At 36.4% G+C, this 7,740-nt stretch overlaps 1 long non-coding RNA gene across 1 annotated transcript; it reads right to left on the bottom strand.

Moving 5' to 3' along the window:
• Positions 1 to 410: 410 nt before the first annotated feature.
• Positions 411 to 7,149, bottom strand: LOC126234442 (uncharacterized). Its single transcript, XR_007544724.1, has 4 exons — positions 7,129 to 7,149; positions 6,740 to 6,879; positions 789 to 1,023; positions 411 to 700 (listed from the first exon to the last, which is right to left on the bottom strand). It is a non-coding gene; the product is annotated as an uncharacterized LOC126234442 (long non-coding RNA).
• Positions 7,150 to 7,740: the final 591 nt, after the last annotated feature.

Here is a 7,740-nt window from a genome sequence, read left to right as displayed (position 1 = left end):
GTTTGCATAAGATACTAGTTGAACACCTTTCCAAGAGCAAAAATGTGAATATTAACGTCATTCCTGAACAATCTCAGTGTCCAAGAGAAGCATCTTTCCATAGTGGTTTAGAAGCTCAGAATCAAAATAGTACAGAAAATATGCACAAAGCAAGTGTGATGTACTTATTACCAAAGTGAAAGAAAAAGTGAAAGTATGTAGTAAAGATGATAAAATTAATATAATTAGCCTCTTGCCAAGATCGTAGTTAAAAAAAAAAAAAATAATCAAGAAATTTGGTGCACATGAATATATGGTGAAGTTAAAAGTTAGAGTTTCAAAATGACAAGGTGCCAAAAAAATAAGTGATATTAATCGTATTATGGAATTTTACAAGTATGATTAAAATAGTTGTGCAATGCAATGTACATTGTCTCTGGATGAATAAACTACTACTACTACTACTACTACTACTACTACTACTACTACTACCATGTCCTTGTAAAAAGGAGTGTGTTTCAACTGTGATTAACAATGTTAAGATGCACAAGCAGAAAAGGTTAATTCTTCTATTGCTGAATGAGCTCTACAGCCTCTATAAACAGAAATACACAGCTCACAGAATTGGTCACTCTGTGTTTTGCATTCTACAATCAAAGTGGTGCGTTCTTCTGGGCTCATCAGGGACTCATAGTGTGTACGTTTGGAAGCATCATCAAACCTTATGACAGAAGGAGCAAAGCTTAATGCAAATGATAAAGACATGATAGCTTTCATAGTGTATAGTACCGATAATGAAAAATACATACTCGAGATCTGTGCAGAATGTACTGGACCATATACCCTACTTGATGTCCCAAAAAAGGAACTTGACATCTTGCCTGACAAAGTAATTTTCAAACAGTAGGTACGAAATGATAGAGCCATGTTCATTGCACAGGTAATGCCCAGGGAGGAATTTTTACATTCTCTTCTTGATAAGCTGGTACTTTTAAAATCCCATCAATTTATCTCAAAAGCTCAAGCAAGGGAATGAAACAAAACCTGAAAGACATCCAATGTTAAGTAATTGATGATTTTGTGGTAAACTGTACATTTACAGTATATATGAAATTCAAAGTTTTCACCGTAGGCCTACTAGTATTTATTTATTGTGATCCATGTTTGAGTATTTTTATGCAATCGATGCTATCATGGGGAGGTTACATATATTTTACAAATACATTTTGGTGACGCAATTACACTACACATACTAATAATAATACAATCCACATAAAATATACGACAGAAAATAATATATAGAAGTATCAAATAAACTGCTGGTGTGCTAAGGTAAATACAAAATGGTTTACAGTTAGAAGTAATTTAGTATCTCAGGTCATCCTTATAACAGTTTTGAAATTCTGAAATACTGTAGAAAGTCTTGTTTTCAACCATTTTTTAGTTTTTGTTTTAAAGACGTTAAGTTAGACAAGATGCGCCGCAAGAGATAAAGTATTAACTAATTTTATACCCAGGTATTTATAACAAGATTGTATTTTCTTTAATCTTGACATGGGCATATTTGTCTGTTTCATTTGCTTAGTTTTGGATTGGTGTACGGCTTCCCTTAAGATGTAGTTATTTAAGTTTCCTTTAATCTTTAGTACACAAAATTATATAAAAAGTGATGGGACTGTCAATACTTGTAACTCTTTAAAAAGTGGTCTGCAGGAGGTTTTAGAGTTCGTAACTCCAGAAATAGATCTGATAGCCTTTTGTTGCCAATGAGGGTTCCCCCCCCCCCCCCCCCCCTCTGCAGAATTAATCAATAAAAGGTTACCATATTGCACATGGCAATGAAAGAAGGCATAGTTGGAGTTAGGTAACGGAGGTTTTATTACACATGTCTGTAGTTTAGTCAATAAAAGGGTAATACATGAGAGCTTTCAGCATAAGTGGTTTTTTTGTTTGTCCCAAGTTAATTTCGAGTAAAGGTGTATATCAAGTAGCTTAACATTTGAGATCCCAGTTTCGTTGCTTGATAAACTGAAAATGATGTTAATTGTCTTTTCATAGTTGATGGATAGCTAATTGGTTTTGAACCACGTATTAGACAGGTAAGGTACTCTTTTTTTCCAGTTTCATCCCAGAGCTAATTAATGTTGTGTCATCAGGACAAAGTACAGATTTACGGGGCATGTTACTGGGAAGATCATCACAAATATTATAAACAGAATAGGGGCCAAGCACAGAACCTTGAGGAATTCCTCAAGTTACATATAAGTATTGGGACTTTTGGTTATTGTAAACTACAATTCGCTTCCTGTCACATAGATAGGAGCTTATGGGGAGAGTTGTAAGTCCACAACACCAAAGTTTCTCCAGTACCTAGTATTGTAAGGTTCACTGAATCAAATGCCATGCTTAGATTGACAAGAATGACTTCAACAGATAACTTTGATTCAAATGAGGTTTGTATGAAAGAAACAATGTCTCTGCTTCCACTGTTGATAAGTTGGACAGAAAACCATATTGAGATTGAATCATGACACTGTTTTCAGATAAATGTCTGTAAATATCCTGTTGTTCACAGTATTTTATTATTTTGGATAGAATAACTACTAGTGAAATTGGACAATACTTATTTGTGCATAACTTGTTATTCCTTTTATGAAGAGGGGCAATAACTGTTCTTTTTAGACACTCTGCACTCTGGAAAATGAACACTAGCATGTATCTAATTTAATTGTGTACAGACATTGTTCGATATGAGATCCACTATTTTTTTTAATCACAAAATTTTATAAACCATAAATGTCCTTAGATTTTGAATTTCCTAGTGTTGTTATTAATTTAACCATGTCACATACTTGTATTTGTGTTCACCCAAAAGCGGGCACAGTGTTTGCACAATTTTGAAGAAACTGCCTGCCAGAAATGGGGTCTAGATTAGGAGCATATGTTGAATTGGAAATATGCCCACCAGAAGTTGAGGTGGTAGTGAGATTTGCTGCCTTGACAGAAAATGGATTAAATTTATCTGCTGTGATACAGACAGTACTTGGGGTTTCCTTACAATTTGTACTTGTACACAATTCTGCTTTTCTAATCCCCCTAGCTGCCTTACATCTTTATTTGGCTTTTCAGTGTAATGTTCATTTGTGCTACCCTGGTTTGTGATGTATAATGTCATTTGAGATTGTTATAAGTGGCTTTGTCCTCAACAATGCTTTTTACTTTTTCATAGCAAATAATTACCAAGAACCTTAAATCCTAGTTCATTTCACTTTTATGTCTATTTGTTATGAAGTTACAAAGGCAGGATTGAAAAAAACACACAAAAATACTAGTTTGCTCAACATGCTAAGATCCCATAATCTCTTCTGTGCAAATTATAGTCCCACAAGACAACTTTCTTGTCTCAGCAATTTTATCACAAATATACATAAAGATGATTTTGAATTGGGACTCCTTAATGTCGACCATCTGACAGATCACAAAGGTATATGGGGAAAACTAACAATTAATGAAACAATGGGGGATTGTGAACCAACCCGGTATGTCAGGTTATTAAATGATAAAAGCATAAATAGCTTCACGGATAAGCTGAAGGTACTAAACTGGAATAATATAATATATGCTTCCAACAATGTTGAGGAGGATTGTAACAGGTTTGTTAGTACTCTATCTGAAATTTTCAATACCTCCTGTCCAATGGTTACCAAACGAAACAAAACTATGGCAAGAAAGCATGGTCGAACTACTCCACATAGGTGGTTCACACCATATTTACAGAAGCTACGATTAATGGTTTTGATATGTTATGATAAGGTAAAAAATGGTAGTGTTGACAATGCAACGTATGTTAGCCTCAAGAGACACTATAGATCACAAATCAGATTAGCAAAATATAGAGCAAATGATAACTTCATCAAAAACTCCAGTAATAAGTGTAAGGCTGCGTGGAGAGTCATTAAAGCAGAATTACGTACAGGTAGCCTTAGTGTAAAAGTTACAACTGATGTTAATGTCGCCCCAGATGAATTTAACCTCTTTTTTTTATCAATGCAGCAAACCCTAATCCCTCATCTTCTCATAAGAAGAGTTCAAAATCAAATTCACAATCTACTTATATAAACCAGTTTTTACAAAACTTTGCTGATACTGTGCCAACCTGTAATTGGGGACATGTGGAAATAAGTGATGTAATTAAATCAGTGACAAAGTTAAGTGACTCCAGATCAGAAGATATTTATGGCCTCTCAAGTTTTGTGATTAAAAAAATAATCGACTTGATATCATTCCCTCTCTGCACACTCATAAACTGGATATTTGACAGCAGTATTTTTCCAGAATGTCTAAAGAAGACAGTAGTAATTCCATTACACAAAAAGGGTGATCAATCCTGCACTGATAATTATCGTCCAATTTCTCTGATACCTATTTTTTCAAAAATAATCGAATATTGTACACAAAAGCAAATTAACATGCATTTGAAAAAAAAAAAAAAACACAATATTCTGACTAAGTCTCAATATGGTTTTAGGGCCCAGTTATCAACAATTAATGCTGTCGAAAATGTTGTTTCTATTGTGCAATCTTCTTTTGAATCCAAATTATCTGCTGAAGCCACACTAGTGGACTTAAGCAAAGCATTTGATTCTGTAAACCAACAATACTGCTGGAACTCTCCCTCATTAAATCATATCTCAGTAACAGAAAGCAAACTGCAAGCTACAGCCGGCCGCGGTGGTCTCGCGGTTCTAGGCGCGCAGTCCGGAGCCGTGCGACTGCTACAGTCGCAGGTTCGAATCCTGCCTCGGGCATGGATGTGTGTGATGTCCTTAGGTTAGTTAGCTTTAAGTAGTTCTAAGTTCTAGGGGACTGATAACCACAGCAGTTGAGTCCCATAGTGCTCAGAGCCATTTGAACCATTTTTTGCAAGCTACAACGGTCAAAAGTCACAGTTACTGAATGTCACTAGGGGTGTTCCCCAAGGATCAGTACTTGGGCCATTACTGTTTATAATATTTATAAATGACCTGCCCAGCAATATGCCATGCAAATCTGTGCTTTATGCAGATGATACAACCTTCATCAATTCAGGGAAGGACATAAATAAACTGAAGGAGCAAAGTAAAGATTTTCTCAGATTATCCAATATGTCGTTCGAAGCCAATGAGTTAGCTATTAACTATGAAAAGGCTATAAATATATCAACATCTACATTTATACTCCGCAAGCCACCCAACAGTGTGTGGCGGAGGGCACTTTACGTGCCACTGTCATTACCTCCCTTTTCTGTTCCAGTCGCGTATGGTTCGCGGGAAGAACGACTGACTGAAAGCCTCCGTGCGCGCTCAAATCTCTCTAATTTTACCTTCGTGATCTCCTCGGGAGGTATAAGTAGGGGGAAGCAATATATTCGAAACCTCATCCAGAAACGCACCCTCTCGAAACCTGGCGAGCAAGCTACACCACGATGCAGAGAGCCTCTCTTGCAGAGTCTCCCACTTGAGCTTGCTAAACATCTCCGTAACGCTATCACGGTTACCAAATAACCCTGTGACGAACCGCACTGCTCTTCTTTGGATCTTCTCTATCTCCTCCGTCAACCCGACCTGGTACGGATCCCACACTGATGAGCAATACTCAAGTATAGATCGAACGAGTGTTTTGTAAGCCACCTCCTTTGTTGATGGACTACATTTCCTAAGGACTCTCCCAATGAATCTCAACCTGGTACCCGCCTTACCAACAATTAATTTTATATGATCATTCCACTTCAAATCGTTCCGCACGTATACTCCCAGATATTTTACAGAAGTAACTGCTACCGGTGTTTGTTCTGCTATCATATAATCATACAATAAAAGATCCTTCTTTCTATGTATTCGCAACACATTACATTTGTCCATGTTAAGAGTCAGTTGTCACTCCCTGCACCAAGTGCCTATCCGCTGCAGATCTTCCTGCGTTTCGCTACAATTTTTTAATGCTGCAACTTTTCTGTATACTACAGCATCATCCGCGAAAAGCCGCCTGGAACTTCTGACACTATCTACTAGGTCATTTATATATATTGTGAAAAGCAATGGTCCCATAACACTCCCCTGTGGCACGCCAGAGGTTACTTTAACGTCTGTAGACGTCTCTCCATTGAGAACAACATGCTGTGTTCTGTTTGCTAAAAACTCTTCAATCCAGCCACACAGCTGGTCTGATATTCCGTAGGCTCTAACTTTGTTTACCAGGCGACAGTGCGGAACTGTATGGAACGCCTTCCGGAAGTCCAGGAAAATAGCATCTACCTGGTAGCCTGTATCTAATATTTTCTGGGTCTCATGAACAATTAAAGCGAGTTGGGTCTCACACGATTGCTGTTTCCGGAATCCATGTTGATTCCTACATAGTAGATTCTGGGTTTCCAAAACCGACATGATACTCGAGCAAAAAACATGTACTAAAATTCTACTACAGATAGACGTCAGAGATATAGGTCTATAGTTTTGCGCATCTGCTCGACGACCCTTCTTGAAGACTGGGACTACCTGTGCCCTTTTCCAATTATTTGGAACCTTCCGTTCCTCTAGAGACTTGCGGTACATGGCTGTTAGAAGGGGGGCAAGTTCTTTCGCTTATCCAATGCTGATATTGAGTACAGTTCTACCCAACTTCTTGGCATATACTTAGATACGAAATTAACTTGGCAAAGTCACATAGACAACATATCTCGAAAGCTTTTGCATGTTATCTATCTACTGAAAAAATTACGCACCTGTGTTTCTGAAAGCCTGCTGATTAATTCCTATTATGCATTCTTTCATTGCCATATTAGTTATGGTATTCTTCTATGGGGTAATTCTTCATGGTCCAGGAAAATTTTTATATGGCAGCAGAAAGCCATCAGGAGCATCTCTGGGATTACCAAAAATAACATATCATGTAGGTCATACTTCAAATAATTACAGATAATGACAGTCCTTTCTCTTTTTATATACAGCTGCCTATTGCACACAAAAGAAAACTTTAACCGTTACAACCTTAGGCAGTCCGTTCATAATCATAACACTCGTCAAATATTTAAGACAGACATACCAACAACTCGACTCAAGAAAACACAAGACAGTTATGAATACATGGGAATAAGGCTTTTCAACACATTACCTGTGCAGGCACATTGTGTCTCTCTTAATATATTTAAAAGTAAGAATAAAACATGGCTGAAAGACAAAGCTTTTTACAGTGTTAAAGAATTTGAAAACTCTTCAAAAATAGACCTGACTTACGAAACAACCTGCAACTCTGTTTGTACCTATTCCTAAGCTTTTTTTGTCTCTGTAGTTCCATATTAAACTGTTAAACATGCGGATAAATCCTTATGTATGAAATGTATTCTTTTATTATGCACATTCTTTAAAATGCACACTTTAGTTATGTGGGATATCTTTATGTATCAAATGTATTCCTTTATTATGTATGTTCTTTTAAAATGTATGCTTTAGCTTTGTGTGATACCTCACAATAGTTATATTTCTTAATATGTAAATTGTACATTACTCGTGACGACATCGATTTTATGTAAATGCTTAAAGATGGATAAATAAATAAATAAAATTTCACTTGTAAAGAAAAATTTATGTAATCTTAACATCTTGCTAAATTAATATTTTTAACCGTATTTTTTTCTAACATCAGTAGTCTGCAAAAATTAGCATGTTGTAGTTGGCATATTTCTGTACACACATAATAAGCTTTTCTAAGCATTCAGTAAATTTC

This window comes from Schistocerca nitens, chromosome 2, assembly GCF_023898315.1.
Source record: "Schistocerca nitens isolate TAMUIC-IGC-003100 chromosome 2, iqSchNite1.1, whole genome shotgun sequence".
NCBI lineage: Eukaryota > Metazoa > Arthropoda > Insecta > Orthoptera > Acrididae > Schistocerca > Schistocerca nitens.
Note: the sequence above shows the minus strand (reverse complement) of the source record. Positions and strands in the feature narration are given on the sequence as shown.